We start from the raw sequence: 27,069 nt of genomic DNA, 5'->3' as shown, positions 1-27,069 counted from the left end.
ACTGTACTGAATACGTTCGCGAAATCAGTGATTATGGCACCAATTTGGGCGACTTTGTTTCCGACGTTCTGGATGTCATGGAGAAACAGCTTGAGCTGAGTTCCGCAAAAGCTTAGTTTGAGAATCCACGTTGATTTTTATAGACGACACGTTCGTTCTCCAAAGACTTCAAAAATGTGAGCATAAAGCATTTTCCACGTCTTATATTAAAATAAAAAAACAATACAAATTCATCATATAGCGCTATAAAACGCAATTTGCTCATAAAAAGGTAATATTAAAAAACCCAAAACAAAAGCATTGCTTCAGTACTTCATCAGGATTATATAAAATACGTTTCTGTTCTTCATGAACAACTTTCGCACTTATCAGGAAACTCTTGATTTTGATAATGATGAAGAACATACTGTTGAGTATAAAATAACAACAATAATTACATAGATTATTTATGTTTGTGCGTGTAAACTGTACATGCATCAAAAGTAAATGTTTCGGTTGTATAGAAGCGCGTAAATTACGCGATCAACTAATTTTTATCACTTATGAGATTTAGTTTATATTTTGGAAGAATATAAAAGTACACAAACCACTAACACTGAACGATGTGCGGTTCTAATTATGTGCGAAACAAATAAACAAACAAAGAGAAGTCGTCGGCTCCCAGTTTCTCTCTCACACATTCATTTTTGTTCCTTTCCCCTACGAATGGTACGAATATTACCAGTAATCCTACCATTTACTACGTCATTTATGTAATGTACCAAAACTACAGAACCGCCAAGTAGGAAATGAGAGGTGACGGGAACAAAGCGTTTTCAGACCTATGTCCATACAAAACATTTTACTCTCGCATGTGTGAGGAATGTTTCTACATACTCTAAATACGTCTATACTCCGAACTCTACATTCATCTATACTCCGCAAGCGTGGCGGAGCGTACTTTGTGTACCATTGTACTTCCCACTTTTCCTGTTCCAGTCGCCTATCTTTCGCGGGAAGAACGATTGCTGGCAAGCCTCTGTGTGGGCTGCAATCTCTCTATTTTTATCTGCATGGTCTTTTCGCGAGGTATACGTACAAGGAAGTAATACACTGGTTGATTCTTCTAGGAATGTATGGTCGCGGAACACCAGCGGTAGACCACAAAGTTACAGAGAACGCCTCTCCTGCAGCGTCCGCCACTGGAGTTGGCTGAGTATCTCCGTGATGGTTTCTCGCTTACCAAATGACCCTGTAACGAAACGTGCTGCTCTTCTTTGGATCTTCTCTATTTTCTGTATCAGTCCTCTCTGGTACGGATGCCAGAGAGACGAGCAGTATTCGAGTGCCGGTCGAACGATTGTTTCGTAAGCTTTCCTGAAACTTTGGCCGTACCTTTTTGTTACAGCCTGCATAGCAGGATTCAAAGGATTTCGCGGAGAGTGTACACTACTGACCATTAAAATTGCTACACCATGAAGATGACGTGCTACAGACGCAAAATTTAACCGACAGGAATAAGATGCTGTGATAAGCAAATGGTTAGCTTTTCAGAGCATTCACACAAGGTTGGCGCCGGTGGCGACACCTACAACGTGCTCACATGAGGAAAGTCTCCAACCGATTTCTCATACACAAACAGCAGTTGACCGGCGTTGGCTGGTGAAACGTTGTTGTGATGCCTCGTGTAAGGAGGAGAAATACGTACCATTACATTGCAACTTTGATAAAAGTCGGATTGTAGCCTATTGCGATTGCGGTTTATCGTAGCGCGACATTGCTGCTCGCGTTGGTCGAGATCCAATGACTGTTAGCAGAATATGGAATCGTTGGGTTCAGGAGGGTAATAAGGAACGCCGTGCTGGAACCCAATGGCCTCGTATCACTAGCAGTCGAGATGACAGGCAACTTATCCGCATGGCTGTAACGGATCGTGCAGCCACGTCTCGTTCCCTGAGTCAACAGATGGGGACGTTTGCAAGACAACAACCATCTGCACGAACAGGTCGACGACGTTTGCAGTAGCATGGACTAAGGCCATGGCTGCGGTTACCCTTAACGCTGCATCACAGACAGGAGGGCCTGCGATGGTGTACTCAACGACGAACCTGGGTGCATGAATGGCAAAACTTCATTTTGTCGGATGAATCCAGGTTCTGTTTACAGTATCATGACGGTCGCATCCGTGTTTGGCGACATCGCGGCAAACGCACGTTGGAAGCGTGTATTCGTTATCGCCATACTAGCGTATCACCCGGCGTGATGGTATGGGATGCCATTGGTTACACGTCTCGGTCACCTCTTGTTCGCATTGACGGCCCTTTGAACAGTGGACGTTACATTTCAGATGTGTTCCGACCCGTGGCTCTACACTTCAAAAAATGGTTCAAATGGCTCTGAGCACTATGGGAATCAACTGCTGAGGTCATTAGTCCCCTAGAACTTAGAACTAGTTAAACCTAACTAACCTAAGGACATCACAAACATCCATGCCCGAGGCAGGATTCGAACTTGCGACCGTAGCGGTCTTGCGGTTCCAGGCTGCAGCGCCTTTAACCGCACGGCCACTTCGGCCGGCGCTCTACACTTCATTTGATCCCTGCGAAACCCTAAATTTCAGCAGGATAATGCAAGACCGCATGATGGAGGTCCTGAACGGGGCTTTCTGGAGACAGAAAATGTTTGATTGCTGCCCTGGCCAGCACATTCTGCTGATCTCTCACCAGCTGAAAACGTTTGGTCAATGGTGGACGAGCAACTGGCTCGTCACAATACGCCAGTCACTACTCTTGATGAACTGTGGTATCGTGTTGAAGTTGCATGGGCAGCTGTACCTGTACACGCCATCCAAGCTTTGTTTGACTCAATGCCCAGGCGTATCAAGGCCGTTATTACGACCAGAGGTGATTGTTCTGGGTACTGATTTCTCAGGATCTATGCACCGAAATTGCGTGAAAATGTAATCACATGTCAGTTCTAGTATAATATATTTGTCCAATGAATACCCGTTTATCATCTGCATTTGTTCTTGGTGTAGCAATTTTAATGGCCAGTAGTGTAGCAGACTTCCCGGCGACGCAGTCCTAGATACCGCGCGTCCGCCGTGAAAGCTGTCGGAGGCAGGAAGCGACGTGACAGGTTCCCCAGGTGGCCAGCGGCCGGGCGTCTTTTCTCCGTCGCATGTCTGGCTGGGACGCCGAGCCGGCACGTACACACACACACACACACACAGAGGCCGGCGGTAGCAGCGCTGGCTGGATTTGCCGAGGACTCGCCCACTGGGTTAAGCAAATTTGCGTTGGAAACCACGGCAGCAGCAGCCGGGCGGAGCGCGCCTTGCCTTTCACCGGACCGCGCGCCGCCTAGCGCCTGTGTAACTAACACGACGCTTCCTGGTCGCCCGCAATAAGGCGATTACTCGCCGTGCCGTGCCATTAAACACAGCGCAGAATGCTGCTTGCATCTTGCTCTCCCTTACCGCTCTGCCCACCTTTCATCTTTTTACTCTCATTTTTATAAAAAGAAAGAAGGCAGGGAAAGGAGGATCGGAAGGGGAAAAAAAATGCGAGATGACCGGCTGGAACGAAAGCGGTAGCGTTCGGCACGGACTACCATTGTCAGGAGACAATGGAGCGCAGCTCGCTGAGTTCCCTCTCCTCTCTGCTCCTGTCTCTCCTCTCTGTTTCTATCTCTCTCTCTCTCTCTCTCTCGCTCAATGTCTGTCTGTCTCTCTCTGCCTCTCTTTCTCTATCAGTTATTTTTATTTCTGGCTGCGTGCCGTATTTACTCTGTCGGACAATGGGCGCGGGGGATCCCGGGAACTTGATGGACACATTGTGAGCTGCGGGGACACGGGATGAGAGGCGCGGGGGCTGGAATAAAAAAAAGAGAAAGAGTGTGCCCGGATGGGGGGGGGGGGGGGTTGGTAGGGGGTGAGGCGGATAACCGGCGCTGCGGCCGCGGCCGTTTCGCGATCTCGCCTGCTGACGGACGGCGGCCGCTGCGTAAACACACGGCCACAAAGCGCGCTCGGCTAGCCGCAGCCGCGGAACATCGACCGGCCTAGGAGCGACTCGCTGCCTGCCGTCTGGAATGTAACAGCTGCCGCAGGCACGGTCTGGTTCGCGTAGATTGTTTATTGGGCACACATTGCCAGTTCAGATGAAGATGTAGAGGGTGGTCCATAGGTGCGGAAGCGCTCTTGTAAAATAGAATTTCAGCAACAACTGAGGATGTCCCGCAAGGAGAACACTTGACTTTCTGTGGATAAACAGAAAGTCAAGTATACACTTTGCGGGAGATCCACATCTGTTGCTAAAATTTTGCATGATGAATAAATCCGCTCCAAATGGTTCAAATGGCTCTGAGCACTATGGGACTCAACTTCTGAGGTCACCAGTCTCCTAGAACAGAACTACTTAATCCTAACTAACCTAAGGACATCACGCACATCCATGCCCGAGGCAGGATTCGAACCTGCGACCGTAGTGGTCGCGCGGTTCCAGACTGTAGCGCCTAGAACCGCTCGGCCACAACGGCCTGCCAAATCCGCTCCAGTTGTACTTGACAAATCCTTTGTTTGGATAAAATGGGACACCGACAAGGGTTACAGGATGTAAATCCGATCATTGCGTACAAGAATATCGTACCTGTCATGTAAAAAACAAAAAAAAGTCCGGCAAATTTATCGAGTAGCATGCGAGATCACATGTCTGTCGCCGGCCGCTGTGGCCGAGCGCTTCTAGGCGCTTCAGTCCGGAACCGCTCTGCTGGTACGGTCGCAGATTCGAATCCTGCCTCGGGCATGGATGTGTGTGATGTCCTTAGGTTTAAGTAGTTCTAAGTCTAGGGGACTGATGACCTCATATGTTAAGTCCCATAGTGCTCAGAGCCATTTGAACCAAGTTGAACCATGACTGTCGAGGAATAGCAGTCCACTTTTCTTAAAGAGCCGAAGCCAGAGAAGGTAGTGACGTTGGAGGCTAGGGTCTCCAGCGAAGACGACGTTCTAAATCATCCCGAAGGTGTTCCATTTGGCTCAAGTCGAGACTCCGTGTAGGCCAGTCCATTTCAGGAATGTTATTATCCGCGAACCATTGCCTCTAAGATGCTCCTTTACGACACAGTGCATACTCATATGAATACAAACGATTATCGTATCCTAAACGTTCCTCTATGCAGTACACAGTGCTGCATAACGTGTCCATAGCTTCCATATTTGGCTCTTTATTGAAGCGCGTCCTGAAATCGAGAAACACCCCCCACCTCGTAACTTCGCTTCCTCTTTACTTCACCGTCGCCACTAAACACGTTGGCAGCTTACTTTCTCCAGGAATTCTCCACACCCAAACCTTTCAATCGAACTGTCTCAATCACAACTCCAAATCACACGTTCACACTGGACCACTGTTTAGTGGCGTCCCTCTGTACACCATCTCAAGCACCGCTTTGCATTAACTGTAGAAACGAGTGGCTTGTAAGAAGCTGCTGGATCTTCTACCCCATTCTTTTTAACTCGCTACGCGCTGTCATTGTGCAAAAAGAATTCCTAGGTGCGCTTTCGAACTCGCGTGTGATTCCTCCCGCGGATTTCATCGATTGTTTACAAGCAACCTCCTCAATATTCGACGCAATGTCCACCAATACTGGAGCTCTACCTAGTCTCGGTTTAGCAGTACTCATTCTTTCGCGTTTCCACTTCACCGTCACATCATCAACAGTCGCCTTGGGCAACTTTAGAATGTTCCTGATGGCTTTATTACTCAGGTGCCAGCCAGTGACTAGTCCACGTTCCAAGTCACGGAGCTCTCGTGGCCGACCCATTCTGCTGTTACTGCTTCTTCACTGACAACGCAATACTCACCGCCTTCTTTCGTACTAGGATAATCCCAAACTTAAGGTCTCATATTTTTTTATAAGTACAAAGACCTGTTTATTTCTACAATGGATTACATCAGTTTACAGCTTGAATATTTAGCTATTTTTCGACATAATCACCATTTCTGTCGGTGCATTTTTGTAGACGGCCTATGTCATACCAGCTCGCCGCGATGCTGTTCAGAAAGTTATGAACCTGTTCTGTCACCTCGTCGTCGGGGCTGAATCGCTTTCCGGCCAAACGTTCTTTTAACTTAGGGAACAGGTGATAGTCACTGAGTGTCAAGTCAGGACTATAGGGTGGGTGGGTGATTATGTTCCACTGAAATTGTTGCAGGAGAGCAACGTTTTGCCGAGTGATGTGTGGGCGAGCGTTGTCATAGAGAATGTGTACGCCCTTGCTCAACATTCCTCTTCTCCGGTTCAGAATTGCCCGTTTTAGTTTTTTCAGAGTCTCACAGTAATTGTCATCGTTAATTGTGGTCCCAGCGATTCTGCTCCGACGACGATCTGAAAGAAGAGGTTCATAACTATCTGAACAACATGGCGGCTAGCTGGTATGACATGGGCATACGAAAACTGCCACAGCGTCTACAAAAATGCATCGACAGAAATGGTGATTATGTCGAAAAGTAGCTAAATGTTCAAGCTGTAAACTGATTTAAACTATTGTACAGATAAACAGATCTATGTATTTATAAAAAGAATAGGAGACCTTACTTTTGGGATTACCCTCGTACATCTAGTGTTCAATTCCGCATTGCATGGGGGTGTCCGGATACTTTGCTCAGATGGTGTATGAGATGCGAGAGGGGGGGGGGGGGGAGATGTTACCAGCATGGAGGCCATTTTGAAAGCCTCATTTGAAATGCATTCCGCAACCTTAAAATGTAAAGGAGCATCATACGACATATCTACACATAGAAAACTGCACGTGAAAAATAATGCTGTCTTTCATGTGAGCTTCAGTCCGGTCTTGGTCAAATTGTTGGCGCCATTTTACTACGGCTGGACGCGGTACTAGGTTTGGTGCGGACACCGCCAGAATTTCACGTCGAATCTGTGAACAGTTTAGACATTTTTCCTACAAGAATCGTAGTGTGCACCGCAGTTCAACTTTGCAGTACGTTTCCAGATGCCGCGCCATTTCAGTCGCGCCCTGTGATGCACATCTCAACCGCAGGAAACCCGGAGCACATGACTTCTGCTGACAGTACGCCACTGTTCTTGCCAAAGGTCTTAGCGGGGGACGACATGTCTACCTTACTTTCTGATGTCCCTACGTAGAAACCCACTGGACCTAAATCTGGAGAACGTGGCGACCGGTGTTGTGATCGATCGCCTCTTTTACTGAACAGCCTGAGAGAGCGTTCCTCGGTCACGTTGCGACTTCGTATTTGTTCACCGTTTGATATGTTCTAAAGCTAGTCTCTAAGGAACTGACAGTTTTCATCAGTTACATCTACGTTTATACTCCACAAGCCTACTACGGTGTGTGGGGAGGATGCTTTTTGTACCACTATCATTTCCCCCTTCGCTGTTCATTCGGGGATGACGGAAAGAAAGTCAGCAAGCTTCCGTACGAGTCTCTGATTTTCTCGTTATACTCATTCCGCAAGAAGTATGCGGGAAGAAGTAACACGTAGTCCGACTTTTCCCGGAACGTTAGCTCTAGGAATTTGAACATGATCCACGATGCTCCTCCGTAGCGTCTAACAACAATTAATTACTACTTTTGTCTTGAAGTTCCTCCTCATCCCTTTGGAGATGGCTCTATTCAGAGAATGGAAGGAAACGAAAGAATCTGAAATAGTTTCGGAGGTTTTTGACAATTATTATTCAGACGTTTCTAGTGAGAAAGAAAATTCAGATGACAGTGAGAACGGTGAAAAACTAATATTTTCGAAATATTCAATGTCGTAATAAATAAACTGAGAACTCGAGATAGAAGCTAACAGGCTGTGTCAACAAGTGGCCCCGAAAGCCCTAAAATTTTTTGCCAACTGATTTTGCTGCACGCGAAGATTTTGCTTGAGAATGCAAGTGATTTTGAGTGATAATGCGAGTCTACTGATGAGCGGAGAAGCTCATTTTCATTTCGACACAACTGTCAATAAACACAACCTGTGTTACTGGGCTCCTGAGCTTCCACACATTATTCATCAGCGTACTTTACACTGAAACAGTCACAGCCTGATAAGCTCTTAGCTCTTTCGGCATTATTGGACAGTATTGTTTCGAAGGAAATGGGGCTATAGTCATTGTTAATTAGGCTCGATATAGTCGTATGCTTCAAACGTTCTCGTTACAAGAACTTAGAAGACGAAAAATTTCTTTAAAAAATGTTATAGTTCTACCAGGACGGCGCTACATTACACACCACGAACGATTCAGCGGCAATCCTTCGAAGCATGTTTCCACATCTCGAGACTTATCAATGTGTGACCTTTTCTGTGGGGATAAGTCCTACCTCAAGAGCAGTGTCTATAACCACAAACTGCGAAATTTTGATCGGTTGAAGAATGCAGTCATCCCTACAGAGACACTAGTCCTTGTGATGGAGGATTTCGAGAAGAGATTTGAATCGTACGTTCATACTGATGGACATCACCTCGACGACATTATTTTTCACAAATAACTCACCCACATTAAATGTCAAGTAATGAGCTTCAATTTAATGTAAATAAACACGCATTAATTTTAGAATTGACCGGGTAGTCTTTAGTTAAAACCCAAACGTCTCCCATGTGTCACACTGTGTGTAACACTGGTGTATACTCGCACGATGAGGGTGGTAGCGCTTTTGACCCACGACAGCGTGGTCTTTAGCGCGAACACGGAGGTATTATGGAATTAGTGTTGTTAAAATTGAATGGAAAAATACACGCAGGGGAGAAAAGAGTACTATTGATTTTGTGCGCCGTTTCGTTACGGTGAGCTGGGTGTGGGTCCACTGATTCACGCCGGAATCGAACGAGCACTCAAAGTAGCAGGTGACACTTTGTGGTTAGTGGCAGGTTTACTTTATTGTGTCAAGTTTAGGAGTGGCGATGTGCTCAGTTGCAATTAGTCACTTGAAATTAACGAACACTTAACCCTAAATCCCCGGCTGGTCCTAAATGACCAATTGCAACTGAGCACATCATCACTCTTAGACATTACATAATAAAGTAAACTTGCTACTAACCACAAAGTGTCCCAATAGTAAACAAATTCACGCTCCAATATAATGTAATATCCCTTATGTGTTTACATTCCTAACTGTAAATCAACTGTAACACTGTAATATTTGGTATCTGTTAATGCACAATTTTCTATTAACAAAATGTAACGGCCAAAGAAAACATCGCTGTTGTACAAACAACAATTAATGTCCAGAGCAACTGTTCGCAACAAATACCAAAAAATTGTAAATTTGTAATAATGTGTCTTGTAAATAATTCTAATTGTTGTCATACGTGGTACTGACAAACTATAAAATGTGACTTTTTACGTTAAAGAACAGTTTTATAGAACAAAAAGTCGAAAGGCCCGTTTGATAATTCCAAAGACAATACCACAACTAATGATCGTATGTAAGTGCGTTGTATCTTAGTCCAGAATGTTTGGTTCGTAAGAACACAAGCTCCTTGTAAACAATAGCCAGTAGTTATCTGAAGATGGCCTAATAAGCCGGAAACTAGTTCATAATCAGTAGAACAAGAAACCACCTAAGTGTTATGCAACCCTCAACATTGTTAATATTGTCCTTTACAAAGGTAAAAAAAAAAAAAAAAAAGACTGGCGACCATTATGCCAGACTTCTGGGCCGACTGGGTGACGAGAATTCCGAAAACATAGTTTTGAGTTAAGCACGTTATTGACCAAATCTGACACGCAGACGCTTTGCATCGATTGATGACATAACAGCAGATGTAAATGGGCATTTTGTATATCTTTCAGAAGCGCTTTTCAAGGATGGAGAACGTGCATGTTCCGAAATAGAGAGCTATGTGGGAAAATATATGCTACGTTGTGCTAAGAAACAAGTTTTCATGACGTGAAGGTTTTTTTTTTTTTAAAAAAAAGGTAGGAAGACCAACACTGTTTTCCGTTCACTTGTGTCCCCAGCCCTACAGAAAGCCAGAAACGACAACATGTTCCTCCTGGACCGTAACCAGATTTACTTACTATGGTGATGTCAGCGTGTGTGCCATTTTCAAGAGAGAATCCAGCATGACGTGCGTCAGTATATATTTTTACTGTTTAGGGAAGCAGTATTGCTACATGTCATACATAGAGTATTCACAGTGGTAAAAATCGTGCAGTACTTACTATGAGTTCGATAGGTATTATTACGTGAAATGTTGCATGCTCTTTTTCACACAGATGAGAAATTTGCATATTTTTCTACAGACGGAGTAAAACATGCGAACATTACTGGACGCGAGGAGGGTGTACGTGTAACAAAGAATATGTATTCCTGCACTTCATATTGGGTTATTGCTTGTAAGTGGCACACGCCTCGAAACAGCCATCTTGAAATAAATAAATATAGTAAGAGTCCAGGCGGCTCATATAGTTTCTGAGTGACTGCCACGTTTGAGGAATCCATCCGACATGGAGATCGTCATCAGCTGTACTTCTTATTAAAATACTTAGAGTGAAATGTGATTTAACAGAGAACAATAGTGCACCGTCTGATGATCAGATAATACAAATTGTCAGGTTTTAAATCTTCTTGCTAGTGGGAACCACAGTGAATGGCAACTGGGCTATATTTATTTAGACCTCTTCTTGGTTGCTTATCTTTTTAAGAAAGGGAAGCAAAAAATTGTTCTGAAAGTGATCGAGATTTTATTCATTTAAGAATTAACTAGGGACACCGTAGAACGAGCAAACTGATCTACAACAGACCTGAATAGTTTTCGTCAGTCTGCTACTAGGGATTAGCTAATCCGTTTGATAAGTAGGATTATTTATTTCGTTCATGATTTGAAACTTTTAAATTTTCAAATATTCCCTTTTTCACCTCCATATTTTATTTTTATGTTTCACTAGCTTTTATTTAAGCATAAGAGTAAATATCCGTACATAGATCTGTGAAATTGTTGGTCTGTCCTCAGCTTTATTTCTAGCTCAACGTCTCGTCTTTGCGCTTTACTCGCACCAATTATCTATCAAAACGTTTAGAACAGTACAATTTGTTAACCAATACGGGCAGTACTGCATCATGTGAATACGTTCATTTCCCCTTCCTGTTGCTAATTTATACAGTTAAGCACTCCATAACGCTTTAAAAAGGCGAAATTAAGTACATAACGAAGATGAGATCTAAGTAAAGTGGAATAGGTAGAAACGTGCCGCCTTCAATGCCAGGTTTCTTCCCTTATCCGGCTACATATCAGCAATGAAGACCGATTCTTTCATAGATATTCGAGCTGGCTACTTCTGACGAGTGGAACACGGCGAGTGCCATAACCCGATTTCCCAGAAACTTCGCTCTGTGGAAGAGGCGTGAAAGTAAGCGAACACGTGTCTCGGCTTATCCGTGGATACTCGACCGTTTCTGAAAAAACGACGGTCAAAGTTTTCGAGATATTTTTGACAGCACGATATTCTCAAACGAAATAGTCGCACAGTACTTAGAGTCGCGGCTTCTTAATTTTGCACCCCGTCTTTGAAATCCGATTATTACTTTTATTTTTGTTTTTCATTTTCATGTATACACCCATGTCTGTAGAAGGTTACTACGCCAATGTTTTCCAGTGTATAATGACATAACGTCGGACGAACGAATGAAAAGAAATGAGACAATAATTTGAAACTGTTTTCTATGAAATTTCTGTAGTGTATCTTGATTCAAAACCAACTGAAGCGCCAATTTTCAGAAAAGTGATCCGTTATGCGTAGTTTTCCGCGAAATTATTGTGGACGTGTGAAACCTTCGCTAGTGTTAACGATGTTTCTTTCCTGAATGAGTTTCATAGGTAGATGTTCAGAATATCTGTTTTCCGAATGTTTTCTACGATCGGTATCGTCCAAGGGAATGCACTAAATCTATCTGAAAAATAAACATATGAATAAAATTGAGAATTAATATAAGAATTGGTATGAGAATGAAGTACCAGAATATGAGGATTTAAGAAGATGGTAACTCCTCCAGATACTACACGTACATATATATTATACAATAAATGTGTGACAGTTAGTGTGGAATCCATTTGTTATTTTACAATTAATACAACGCCCTTGCAGTCCCTAATTTGATTACAAAAGAAAACATTTGTGTAGTAACCTTCAACGGAAGTGGGTGGGTAAATGAAAACAAGAATGAAATAAAATAAATAAAAATTAATCGCGTTTCGAAATTAAAATAATAAAAACAAAATAAATACAAATAAAAACAAATAAAAATAATAATCCGGTTTCGAACAGGGAGCGCAAAATTAAGAATTTGCGACGCTCACCTCAGGGGCCACCATTTCGACGCGGGGCTATATGAGCGGTTAAGGCTTATAAATTTTGACCCTCGTTTTTTTCAGAAACGGATGAGACGAGACACGAATTCGCTGAATTTGACTCCTCTTCCACTGAGCGAAGTTCTTGGGGAATAGGGATATGGTGCTTTCTGTGTCGTCCTCGAGAGTCGAATGCTGTCTCTTCGGCGCAATTTGGCTACCGGGGCCGCCGACGGTCCGGGATGAGCGGAAAGACAGCTCGCTCGCGATTGGCGCGCCGCAAACCAGGTGCGCTAAAAAGAATAGGCAGGCAGCAGGCAGCAGTGTGTCGTGTATCGAGGGGCGGTGTCAGCAGCTGCCATACCAGTTGCGGCGGCGAGCAATGGCGGCGCAACTGTAGCCGCTGTGCCAGACAGGCCACACCTTCCGCGATAAGCCGGCAGCGGGCGCGCGGCGCCGCCTACTGCACCAACTCTGCCCGCTCAGGAGTGCGCCGAACAGTTCTTTGCACCGATACTGCGTGGTAGTTCCAAGTAGAAGTTCGCAGTCCAGCGTCAACACCAACGCCAAAATTTCGGTGCTTGTTTATGAGCGAAACAAGCAACTGAATATTCGGGCGCAAGCTGTCTGCGCTCGTTAGACGAAGCCACAAGCGTTCTGTTACAATTAGAACGAATATTTTCGTTTGACAAAATACTAGCTCACCGAGAATCGGACCAGATCTGTCACTAGATTCAGGACTTTCTGAACGGGGTGATGCTTGCTGCAGAGAAGGGAAGTTGACCCTGATCATAAATAAGTGAAATACCGGGTGATGAAAAAGTCAGTATAAATTTGAAAACTGAATAAATCACGGAATAATGTAGATAGAGAGGTGAAAATTGACACACATGCTTGGAATTACATGGGGTTTTATTAGAACCAAAAAATACAAACATTCAAAAAATGTCTGACAGATGGCGCTTCATCTGATCAGAATAGCAATAATTAGCATAACAAAGTAAGACAAAGCAAAGATGATGTTCTTTACAGGAAAAGCTCAACATGTCCACCATCATTCCTCAAGAATAGCTGTAGTCGAGGAATAATGTTGTGAACAGCACTGTAAAGCATGTCCGGAGTTATGGTGAGGCATTGGCGTCGGATGTTGTCTTTCAGCATCCCTACAGATGCCGGTCGATCACGATACACTTGCGACTTCAGGTAACCCCAAAGCCAATAATCGCACGGACAGAGGTCTGGGGACCTGGGAGGCCAAGCATGACGAAAGTGGCGGCTGAGCACACGGTCATCACCAAACGACGCGCGCAAGAGAACTTTCACGCGTCTAGCGATATCAGTTTTTTTTTATTTGCTTCTAATAAAACTCCATGTCATTCCAAGCATGTGTGTCAATTTTTACCTCTCCATCTACATTATTCCGTGATTTATTAAGTTTTCAAATTTATACTGACATTTTGATCACCCGGTATATATCGTGACAGCTCTCTGGCTGGAACGCAACTCCGTTACAGACGCCATTTTGAAGGCTCTGTACAGCGCCGCCACCTATCGGAACCTTATGAATCCGTAGGAGCTGAAGCGAGAATATTCAACGATGTTCCACAACAAATTCCGTTTTTTTTTAAAGCCGAAACTGAGCGAGGGAAAAAGTGTTGCATTACTTGTTTGAACGCCAATCGTTTTGTCGTTTATGATAGTGTGTTCAATAGTGAAATGACGGTATGTTTGTACGATATTCCTGCGTGAACGACTTCTTAAACGGTGAATTTAAAACTTCGGCTTTCGTTTTTCTTTCTTCAAGTCACACCAGACTGGTCAACGAGCGACTGGATGGAAGCCCATTAGAGTTACTTTAAAAGCTGCGGAGAGGGAACTGAATATTTGTGCAAATCCATAAGCACCATCCAGAAAGCGCAGCAGAACAGTTTAGGAAGCAGTATAGATACACCAGTATTCAGACACATAGATGAAAGAAGGCTGTATACATGGAAGAACCCTGGAGATACTAAAAGGTATCAGATAGATTATATAATGGTAAGACAGAGATTTAGGAACCAGGTTTTAAATTGTAAGACATTTCCAGGGGCAGATGTGGACTCTGACCACAATCTATTGGTTATGACCTGTAGATTAAAACTGAAGAAACTGCAAAAAGGTGGGAATTTAAGGAGATGGGACCTGGATAAACTAAAAGAACCAGAGGTTGTACAGAGATTCAGGGAGAGCATAAGGGAGCAATTGACAGGAATGGGGGAAATAAATACAGTAGAAGAAGAATGGGTAGCTTTGAGGGATGAAGTAGTGAAGGCAGCAGAGGATCAAGTAGGTAAAAAGACGAGGGCTAGTAGAAATCCTTGGGTAACAGAAGAAATATTGAATTTAATTGATGAAAGGAGAAAATATAAAAATGCAGTAAGTGAAACAGGCAAAAAGGAATACAAACGTCTCAAAAATGAGATCGACAGGAAGTGCAAAATGGCTAAGCAGGGATGGCTAGAGGACAAATGTAAGGATGTAGAGGCTTATCTCACTAGGGGTAAGATAGATACCGCCTACAGGAAAATTAAAGAGACCTTTGGAGATAAGAGAATGACTTGTATGAATATCAAGAGCTCAGATGGAAACCCAGTTCTAAGCAAAGAAGGGAAAGCAGAAAGGTGGAAGGAGTATATAGAGGGTCTATACAAGGGCGATGTACTTGAGGACAATATTATGGAAATGGAAGAGGATGTAGATGAAGATGAAATGGGAGATATGATACTGCGTGAAGAGTTTGACAGAGCACTGAAAGACCTGAGTCGAAACAAGGCCCCCGGAGTAGACAATATTCCATTGGAACTACTGACGGCCGTGAGAGAGCCAGTCCTGACAAAACTCTACCATCTGGTGAGCAAGATGTATGAAACAGGCGAAATACCCTCAGACTTCAAGAAGAATATAATAATTCCAATCCCAAAGAAAGCAGGTGTTGACAGATGTGAAAATTACCGAACTATCAGCTTAATAAGTCACAGCTGCAAAATACTAACACGAATTCTTTACAGACGAATGGAAAAACTAGTTGAAGCCAACCTCGGGGAAGATCAGTTTGGATTCCGTAGAAACACTGGAACACGTGAGGCAATACTGACCTTACGACTTATCTTAGAAGAAAGATTAAGGAAAGGCAAACCTACGTTTCTAGCATTTGTAGACTTAGAGAAAGCTTTTGACAATGTTGACTGAAATACTCTCTTTCAAATTCTAAAGGTGGCAGGGGTAAAATACAGGGAGCGAAAGGCTATTTACAATTTGTACAGAAACCAGATGGCAGTTATAAGAGTCGAGGGACATGAAAGGGAAGCAGTGGTTGGGAAGGGAGTAAGACAGGGTTGTAGCCTCTCCCCGATGTTGTTCAATCTGTATATTGAGCAAGCAGTAAAGGAAACAAAAGAAAAATTCGGAGTAGGTATTAAAATTCATGGAGAAGAAATAAAAACTTTGAGGTTCGCCGATGACATTGTAATTCTGTCAGAGACAGCAAAGGACTTGGAAGAGCAGTTGAATGGAATGGAGAGTGTCTTGAAAGGAGGATATAAGATGAACATCAACAAAAGCAAAACAAGGATAATGGAATGTAGTCTAATTAAGTCGGGTGATGCTGAGGGAATTACATTAGGAAATGAGGCACTTAAAGTAGTAAAGGAGTTTTGCTATCTGGGGAGCAAAATAACTGATGATGGTCGAAGTAGAGAGGATATAAAATGTAGGCTGGCAATGGCAAGGAAAGCGTTTCTGAAGAAGAGAAATTTGTTAACATCCAGTATTGATTTAAATGTCAGGAAGTCATTTCTGAAAGTATTCGTATGGAGTGTAGCCATGTATGGAAGTGAAACATGGACGATAAATAGTTTGGACAAGAAGAGAATAGAAGCTTTCGAAATGTGGTGCTACAGAAGAATGCTGAAGATTAGATGGGTAGATCACATAACTAATGAGGAAGTATTGAATAGGATTGGGGAGAAGAGAAGTTTGTGGCACAACTTGACCAGAAGAAGGGATCGGTTGGTAGGACATGTTCTGAGGCATCAAGGGATCACCAATTTAGTATTGGAGGGCAGCGTGGAGGGTAAAAATCGTAGAGGGAGACCAAGAGATGAATACACTAAGCAGATTCAGAAGGATGTAGGTTGCAGTAGGTACTGGGAGATGAAAAAGCTTGCACAGGATAGAGTAGCATGGAGAGCTGCATCAAACCAGTCTCAGGACTGAAGACCACAACAACAACAGATGGAGGAGGTACATAGTGACATACATTTAGAGTCTGAGCGTTCCATATTCTGTTGAGTAGCAAATGGGCGTACAGTCAGGTAATTGCGCTTTGTTCGTCCCCCGGCGTCCAAAGGATCGAGAGCATTAGATCATCAGCGCAGGGAGCTATATCTTGATGTTGGCAGTATTTAAGAACTCGTGAAGTAGCTTATACGTTGCTGTATCGTTGGATGATAACAAGGGTTGGAGGACGCTTGGGAACTGATGATTAAGAACCCAAAGATGACTTACAAGTACATTTATCTGGTACGTGTTCCGCGGACATTGTACGAATACATGGTTTGGATGATCTTCCTCTTTACAGCCAGATATAGGGGTGGCCCTTAGGTTGAGCCGATAGAACTGTTTGTTAAACATCCAGTGATTACATGTACAGTGGTGCCGTAACAGTCGGGAATTTCGTTGACGTTTCTGCCTTGTTATATCAGATGAAACTCTTGGAATCGTGGGATGGATTAGTGCTTAGTGACTTGCCCAGTTACTTTTCGCATTTACGAGCGTGCCGTGTATACGATTTCAAAGTGGGAGTCCAGGCTGTGAAGTGGGTATACATAAAAAAAACAATAGTCAAGCAACTACGTGATACTGGCCTTTGCACTAATTCAATTAAATTTTATTTCAAACTTTAGATTCTGACTGTACATGGGAATTTTTAAAAAAATCTGAAGAATGTTGCTTGCTAATTGCATTAAACTGAAATATGTGGATGCTAGATGTCGATGTATCAGAGTTTTCGTAATTTTGACTGTGCAAGAAATGTTGGGAAGAATACTAAAAAAGTTTCGAACATAAAATAAATTATTATACTTGGGCTTAAGTCAGCAATTTTTTTACTAAATATTTCTCGTGTTTTGTGGTATGACATATTATAAAGCTCATCTGAGGGTTGGAACACGTAAATAATTCTTTAGTCCTCTAGCTCTCTGAGATCTGAGGAAGTTGATACTAATTACCGCGACGTTGGCGGAACATTAACTATCGCAAGAAAAGGCTTCGCCAGGCAACCCCTTGAAACACTACCTTATTCGTTTTTTGTAATCCGTTCATGCGTAGCGAACAAAAATACAATCCATTACCGATTACGTGTCAAGACGGATAATTTGATCTTGTTTTCTTAGAAGGCCTGTCTCACTTATTTTGCGTAATATTATCGTTCAAAGTAATTCACTTTCGCATCAACCCCGTATTCTACCGGAGTCAGATGTTCAGCAATTTGAAAGATATTAATGAAATTTGGAGAAAATGAGTTCGATAATTTTTGTTACTTGCTTTTCGCGTTATATACAAAGAATCCCATCTCACGCGCTCTCCTGAAGTAACATTTATCAACCGGTATACTGCGTGTCTGTCCTAAGAGTCGTCAGGCGCATTTTCTCTGGTGTTCACTGTGTTGCTGGAGTCGTCTCAGGCAAATAGTGCTCGTCACGTCCTTTATGCGGCGCCCTATGTAGACGGAAAGCGCCGGTCTGTTTCCCGTTACAAACAAAGCCATTTTTAAGTCGGAATTTTACGTCGCTATTAGTCTAGTGTGATATTCGTTTTACCGATATGTAATAACAGTAACGGCAAAACACGAAGAATAAATAGCAATCCAGCAACGGCTCACTAGCGCTGCGCGCTTGGCGGTAGCAGTCCAGGGCAGCGCTGCCGCTGCTAGATTACCGACTGTTCTCCGTGTTTTACTGTCCTTGTTAATACATACCGATAAAATTAATATCGGGCTCGACTAATCTGGGACCGCTCTAACAAAATGACGCGTAAAATTTCACTTTAAAAAATAAATTTGTTTGTAACGAGGAACAAACCGACGCTGGGCGCCGCGTGATGCACGTGATGAGCACTATTTGCCTGCGATGACTCCAGCAACACAGTGCAAAAACGAAATTGCAGATATCTGCTGAAACGCCAGAGAAAATGGACCTGACAACACTTGGGAGAGACACCTTTTATGTCTTACTCATTTATCGTAATCCGAATGCTGCTCACAGTTTGGTAATTGGAGTGTCTGTTTTGTTGTTATCGTCGGTTCTGTCCGCCTTCATCCGTGGCGCTGAGTAACAGTTGACCTCTAATGGTTTTAACGACATGATTATTAGAGTAGATGCACCAAATAGCTGCTTACAATAAGTAAACATTATTTTCGACAGACTATTTCGGCTTTATTGCCATTTTCAAGTACCTGCAATTACAATTTTGGTGAGAACAGATATGGACGCTATCGTCAGTTACATTAAAGCACCTGTATTGTGCTCACGTGTAGATTGATGCAAGGTCCGTATTACGTCGTTAGTGCGCTGTTATATCGAGGGTCACTCCAAAATAAATGCAAACTATTTTTTTTAATCCATCTTTTATTCTACATGTTTGAAAGTTTTACACTGTGTAGATACATCCTTTAGGAACAATATTTTCATTTCTCCACGTAATTTCCATCCCTCTCAACTGCCATGCGCCGTCTTGGAACCAGCGCCTGTATACCCGCACGGTAAAATTCTGGACCAACCTGTTGGAGCCACTCTTTGGCAGCGTGCACAAGGGAGTCATCATCTTCAAATCTTGTTCCACGAAGAGAATCTTTCAATTTCCCAAAGAGATGATAGTCACATGGAGCCAGGTCAGGACTGTAAGGCGGGTGTTTCAGTGTTGTCCATCCGAGTTTTGTGATGGCTTCCATGGTTTTTTGAGACATGTGGCCGCGCATTCTCGTGCAACAGCAAAACATCCTGCTTTTGTCGATGTGGTCGAACACAACTCAGTCGAGTTTGAAGTTTCTTCAGTGTCCTCACATATGCATCAGAATTTATGGTGGTTCCACTTGGCATAATGTCCACAAGCAAGAGTCCTTCGGAATCGAAAAACACCACAGCCATAACTTTTCCAGCAGAATGTGTGGTTTTGAATTTTTTTCTTGGGTGAATTTGCATGATGCCACTCCATTGATTGCCTCTTCGTCTCTGGTGAAAAATGATGGACCCATGTTTCATCACCTGTCACAATTCTTCCAAGAAATTCATCTCCACCATTCTCGTACTGTTCTTAAAGTTCGCTGCATACCGTTTTTCTTGTTTCTTTGTGAGCCGCTGTCAACATCCTAGGAACCCACCTGGCACAAACCTTTTTTAACGCCAACACTTCCAGTATTCTGCAAACATTTCCTTCCCCTATCCCAACGTAGTGTGACAATTCGTTCACTGTGATGCGTGTGTCAGCAGTCACCAATTCGTTAACTCTCTGCACATTGTCTGGAGTGTGTGCAGTACGAGGCCTGCCGCTGCGAGGACAATCCTCAATATTGCCGTGCCCGCTTTCATCACGTAACCTGCTTGCCCACCGACTAACTGTAATGCGATCGACAGCAGCATCTCCATACACCTTTTTCAACCTCTTGTGGATGTTTCCCACTGTACCGTTTTCACAAAACAGGACTTCTATGACAGCACGTTGCTTCTGACGAACGTCAAGTGTAGCAGCCATCTTGAAGACATGCTGTGACGGTGCCACTCATGGTAACAGGTTGAACTAAGTTTGAAAACAAGCGGGAAGGATGTATCTACACACTGTAAAACTTTAGAATGAAAACTGTATTTTTACAAAAATAGTGTGCATTTCTTTTGGAGTGACCTTCGTAACTGTCACTGCTTTAATAACATGGTAAATGATCTCAGGATGTTGAAAATAAAACGTTAATTACGACGTGACAGCAGTTTGACGGTATACGTTTACAAAGATCGTGCAGATCAACATAACATACAGCGTCGGCGATAAAACCGAAACATTCAGTCGTAAATAAAGTTAGTTTATTATAATCAGCTATTTGGCGCATCTAATGTAATAATCATGTCGTTACCAGACATATATTATGCTGCTGGCCCTAAAGAAGAAAAATCTAATGGTTTTAATTCCTCGACAAAAGAAGTGAGGTAATAATGCCTTCAGAGGCGGGTGAAAATTTTAACTCTTAGGCAGCTGTCTGAATCTGCGCTCTCGAGATGGAGGACGAGGGGCGTGGCCAGAGTGGAAGGGAAGCTCCTCAGATCGCGCGCCCTAAGTAACGAATCGCTCTGCGGACAGCGCGAATCAACGTTTCTGCGCGCAACACTAAAACCGCAGCTCCGCGATGGCATCACGTTCATACAGTACTCCACACCTCACACACTTCCTCCTGCCTTTTTACCGTTGCCCTCTTCTCCTCCTCCTCTCGCTCATTAACTGAAAGAGGAATAAGAGGAAGGTTAGAAGTGTCTGTGGTTTTCAGTCCGTAGTATTCCTTTCATTTCTTTCTACCTACTGTTCCTGGAAAGCAGTACAACATATTTTATTACCACGTACCTTATCCTCCTTCTCTAACTAGTACATACGTTTTATTTACGGTTTTTGGTGTATTTTGTTTTATTACTGTAACAACTAATACTACACTTTAGTTCCTAAACAGTGTTTTAAGCAGCTGCACATCATTTACTTAACTGTACAGAAATATTTGTCAAATATGTGTATGGTATCAACACCCGACAAGTTTTCGTTATAAATAGCTTCTTTTTTTTTTTTTCGTCGCAACTGCACCCCAGGTGCTGTGAACACTTGCTCAGCTCAGATTATGATTCTCCCATCACTGTGGTTTGGCCTTCTCTGCATTACTGTATTGTTCGGCGATGGCAAGCTTATTATGATTATATTTACTGACGATGCACCTTCTGCTTAGTCTTGTTAAAGTATGCTGTATATATGCAGACCAAGGCGTCGAATGAAAGTCTATACCAAGGCCTTGGTATTTTCATTCGTCTCTTCAGTCCGCAATATACAACATAGGTGTTTGAGACGTGGAAAGATCTCTGGAACTATGTAGTTTCATTTGATCGTATTAGCATACTGTAAGATATTGTTTGTTTTAATCAGATACGTTTTTATCATATTTTAAGCTCATGTTTTCAATACAAGGTGGCCACAAACAGTGTGAAAAGTTTGCAAGGGCGTTGCAGAGCCGTTATGTTGAGGAATAATTTTACGAAAAAAAATCGATTCACTGCTCCGTTACCGAGCAGTTCGCCAAACAAGCGGTTGTGTGCAAATTCAAGCGGCTTGCCAGATACATTTAGTGTCTTTCGTTTTCATAGCACAGATGATAGCTCGCGAGACTGCTCAGCCTTTGGTTCTGGTTCGATCCTTACTACCGTCCCATGTCAAATTTTTGGGCCGCTCTCTTGTTCGATTTTAGAAGACGAAACGAAGAACAAGTTTGGCTACACTATCTCTGGCGGGCCCTTGAAACCTCCCGTGCAACGGTTTGATTAGCTAACTTCAGTTCTAATTAAATCGGAAACAGCGCAGCATACCGATTTTTTTCTGACAATTATTTCTCAGCGCAACCTGCCATCCAACACCCTTACAAGCTTTTCAGGCTGTTTCTGACTACAAATTATATATGATAATGAATTAAACAGGGTATTTGGTACATAATCCAAACAACGATCGCACTAAAGGACGCGGGGGCTGAGGCATTGACTCAGATTCACTAAGTTGGATTCAAAATCTTGTCCAGCCATGTCGATTCGGATCCCCGACGTTTCCGTAAACCACTTCAGAGGAATGCCGGAATGGTTCCTTCGAAAAAGTCACTGCTGGTTTCCGTTCGCAAGCCTTTCCGATTCCAGCATGTACTCTGATGCTAGTGACCTAGTCGCTGATGGGATGTTACCTCCTATTTGCCTACCTCCCCTCTCCCTTCCCTCGAACTGTCCAATTGTGCTCGCATTCCACCGTCAATGATTAATCACTTTGACAGTAGCAAGGTATTCAAACGTTCGAATAACGACAGAAAATTATTTCACTGAGCGTAAAAAGAAAAAAACAAAAAATGCAAAAAAAACACAGTGAATTAATGATTTACGTGATTTCTTCATTCAGTATTTCATGCGGCAAACGGAGCCACTCTGGTTGACGCACTATTGATCGGCATCAGTATGCATTGTCCATGTTTTCTGTGAACAGAGAAAAAACGATCAAAAATGATCTGTTCTTAGTCACCTTTACCGTTTACTGGTCACAATAATGGCTTTTCGAAACAAGTTGCTCTGTTTTTTAGTCATCAGTCTCTTGATTGGTTTGATGTGGCCGCCACGAACTACTCTCCTGTGCCAACTGCTTCATATCAGTGTAGCACTTGCAGCTTGCGTCCTCAATTATTTGCATGGATGTATTCCATTCTCTTGTCTTCCTCTGCAGTTTTTACCCTCTACAGCTCCCTCTAGTACCGTGGAAGTTATTCGCTGATGTCTTAACAGATGCCTTTCCATCCTGTCTCTTCTCGTTGTCAGTGTTTTCCATACATTTCTTTGCTTGCTGATTCTTCGGAGAATCTCTGTATTCCTTGCAGAATCAGACCGTCTATTTTTTAACATTCTTCTCTACCACTACATCTCAAATACTTCAATTCTCTTCTGTTCCGGTATTCTCACAGTCCATGTTTCACTACCATACAATGCTTTGCTCCAAACGTACATTGTCAGAAATTTCTTTCTCGAATTACAGCCCATGTTTGATTCTAGTAGACTTGTGCTGGCCAGGAATGGCCTTTTTGCTAATGCTAGTCTGTTTTTTATGTCTTCCTTGGCCCATCCGTCATGGGTTATTTTGCCACCTAACTGGCAGAATTCCTTAACATCATTTACCTCGTGATCATCAAATCTGATGTTAAGTCTCACGGTATTGTCATTTCTCGTACTTCTCATTACTTTCGCCTTTCTTCGATTTTCTCTCAGTCTGTATTCTGTACTCGTTTAGACTGCTCATTCCATTCAACAGATCCTGTACTTCTTCTTCACTTTCATTGAGTGTAGCAATGCCATCAACGCATCTTGTCATTGATATTCTTTCACTTGAATTTTAATCCCGCTCTTGAATCTTTCTTTTATTTCCGACATTGCTTCTTCGATGCAGTGATTGAACAGTAGGGGCGAAAGACTAATTGCTGTCTTACACCATTTTCAATTCGAACACTTCATTCTTCGTCTCCCACCCTTATTGTCCCCTCTTGGTTCTTGTACCTGTGAATCCAGCAGTGCTTTGCAGTTTCTAAATACGGCAAGGGAATTTGGTTTACATCCTAACCTCCTCCCCCCTCCCTTCTCCTCTACATCTCCTCCCTCTCTCTTTGTCCATCTCCCTCTTCTCACTCTCTCGTTTGTTGTTATTGCAACTAAAATATTTTTTGGGAATTAAAATCGCTTGAAATGAATGGGTAGCTCGTTTGGGATCATTGGTATACGGGGTATGAGTGACCAGTCCAGCTGCTGGATCTGTGAGGATAGCAGCTGCAATGACAGGATTTGCATAGTTTTAATCTGTGAGTGTGTGAGATTTCTAAGTATCTGATGAGTCAGATACGGTAGTAGTATTCTGATCATAGGCCGATAAGTCACAAAAGCAACTTTGCTGTTTCCTGTAAAACTGACGGCGGCGAAGAAAATACTGCTGTCTATACAGTTTTTGTTTGTAAGTATGAAGAAGAAGAAAGAATTTATATGGGATAAACAATTTGTCTGAAGGTTTACTTACCTTCCAATCGTATTTGAAACCGACTGCGAGGGAGAAATCGGTCACCGCAGATTTTCTCAGCAGAGCACATAATTTTCTTTCTCGCATTCGGTTTGAAGAAAAAAACTTTAGACCGAGCGAGGTGGCGCAGTGGTTAGACACTGGACACGCATTCGGGAGGACGACGGTTCAATCCCGCGTCCGGCCATCCTGATTTAGGTTTTCCGTGATTTCCCTAAATCGCTCCAGGCAAATGCCGGGATGGTTCCTTTCATAGGGCACGGCCGACTTCCTTCCCCGTCCTTCCCTAATCCGATGAGACCGATGACCTCGCTGTCTGGTGTCCTTCCGCAAAGCAACCAACCAACCAACCAACCAAAAAAACTTTACATTATCGTTTAAAAATATATGCAGCTGATGTCCACCCGTATGTGTATTAGCGTATCGTGAAAACGGTGAAGCAACTCGATCAGCAAGTTTTCGAGATTAAGACTTTTTCTTTCTATATTAAGTACTGAAATACATACAGCCCGTACCAATCCTAATGTTTAATGGAGTCTTATGTACAAATACGAAGTAAATCGGTCAAGAACTTTTCGAGACTTGGTAACAACTTTTCCCCTTCATATATTACACATATATTTATATATTACATTTATGCTAAAAATATAGCATATGTGCATCAGTGTATCGCATTAAATTTTGAAGTAAATCGGTCTAGTACTTTTCGAGATTCTTGGTGACAATGTTAAACAACGACCTGTTTTTGTAAATAGTGGTGTAGATCACCCATCTTTCTTTATAAGTTACCCATATTTTTCTCAGAATTTCGAGCATCTTGCACCATCTTACACTGTCGAACACTGTTTCAAGTCGCCATATCCTACGAACGTATCCTGATTTTTCTTCGGTCCTGCTTCCATTATAAGCCGCAACGTCAGAATTAGCTCTCTGGTGCCATTACCTTCCCTAAAACGAAACTGATCGTCATATGACACATCGCTAATTTTCTTTCATTTCCATTGCATATCTTCCGAAATTAAAAAAAAAATGAACATCTCTTTCGGTGAGTGATTAGCAACAAGGAGGGGAGCTGACATCAAGATAACTGTAACCGTGCGTGCGAGAGCGGCGGGCGCGTTGCTCGGCTGGAGCTCCGCCCGCGCGGCCGGTCCTTGGCCGCTGCTGACTGCGCAGGCCGCCTCCGGCGCTGTGGCCAATATTGTCGACAGCAGCAAGGGGGCGCTCCGACTCCCCAGTCGATACCTCCTGCCCAATAACCTGACGCGTCGCCCCCATTGTGATGCCACTCTTGAGCGGTGCGCCTTAACTTACGACGAACTATTCATTATATTATCAGAACTGTACTGCCGTGTATGTACCTTCCTGCAAGCAGAGAACTTACAGTAAGCATCAAGGATCACCGGCACGGTAGATCAGCATGTTCAGTCAGAGGGCTGACTGCCCTTTGTAATAAAAAAATTGAGCGAAGTATTCAATGATGAACGTAAAGGTGTCTCATCCGCCCAGATCAAATGCCGAGAACAGCGACGAACAAAATGGAGAGAGGGAGAGAGAGAGAGAGAGAAGGAGAGAAAGTATGGAAGAAGGAAAATCACTTGAGAAGAAGAAGAAGACCAATGTAAAATGTAACGAGTGTTTTTCAGCTTCTATATCGATAAACCTTCAAACACAAAGTAGACAAATGGGAAGTTACAGCAGAGCAACAAAAATAAAAGCTGTACAGTCCAAGTGGTCGGAAGAACGAAAACCTATTGGGACAACAAGAAGAACCTAAAGAAAAGTTGATTCAGTTATTTGCTTAAAGTCTTCCATTTTTTGGACGGATTCGCTAATGATAATAATGATAATAATAATAATTGCAAACTTAGTTCTCAATGAGGTAAAAGCCACGGGAAAACAGAAGTCCGTACACATTTCTCCAGTGGCAATATCAGATAGCAGTGTTGTCGCAATGTGGGTTGTGAAGACGCTATAGGTCCTTTCGCTGTTAGCGACTGCAAAGGTGCTCAACATCTGCAGATTAGTTCGTCGGCTTCTTGAAGAATATAGTTTACTTAAGATAACTTGCTATTTAAACCGTTTCATTACATCAGTGCCATTTAGAAATGAGTGATCCAGTAAGTAAACTAATAATAATAATTATAATAGTAGGAATAATAACTCGCAGCGAGTAAATATGTAAAAAGAAATCACACACCAAATTATGTTTCATCATTTACATCTACATACAAACTCGAAAACCCACAGAACAGTACATGGCGGAGGGAACTGCGTACGAACTTTTCGGTTTCTCTATGCCATTCGTGTAGTGAGTACGCGCCGTAATGTCTCATATCTTCAAATGGTTCAAATGGCTCTGAGCGCTATGGGACTCAACTGCTGAGGTCATTAGTCCCCTAGAACTTAGAACTAGTTAAACCTAACTAACCTAAGGACATCACAAACATCCATGCCCGAGGCAGGATTCGAACCTGCGACCGTAGCGGTCTCGCGGTTCCAGACTGCAGCGCCTTTAACCGCACGGCCACTTCGGCCGGCTGTCTCATATCTTGTTCTGAAGATCACTACATGGTGACAGTACAATAATCACACAGCCTTCTTACAATACAGATTCCCTACATTTATTCAACAGTGTTTCCTCTTTGTTCCGACACCCATTTCTTTGGCTAGCACAAATCTGGTTTCTCTTCGCACAGACTTCTCAAATAAAAGCTACGTCTAACAACGGCACTACCAGATAAGGCGTTATCAGTACTGTAACTTCTGTCTCACTCTGCGAGACCTAATAGGAATTTAAAAAAGAAAAAGCAGTTACTAACAAGTAGGGGACGCAAAATAATAAAAGTGTGCAAAAATAAAGTGATACTATCACACGTACTTTGTTAATTGTTCAGATCGGCTGTTC

General features: G+C 43.0%; 1 protein-coding gene across 1 annotated transcript in view; it reads left to right on the top strand.

The window, feature by feature from the left end:
• The window catches only part of LOC126421705 (thyroid transcription factor 1-like), a 333,852-nt gene that overhangs the window by 103,665 nt on the left and 203,118 nt on the right, over nucleotides 1-27,069 (top strand). The gene's annotated exons all lie outside the window — the stretch shown is intronic.

Source organism: Schistocerca serialis, chromosome 1 (assembly GCF_023864345.2).
Source record: "Schistocerca serialis cubense isolate TAMUIC-IGC-003099 chromosome 1, iqSchSeri2.2, whole genome shotgun sequence".
Taxonomy (NCBI): Eukaryota; Metazoa; Arthropoda; class Insecta; order Orthoptera; family Acrididae; genus Schistocerca; species Schistocerca serialis.
Note: the sequence above shows the minus strand (reverse complement) of the source record. Positions and strands in the feature narration are given on the sequence as shown.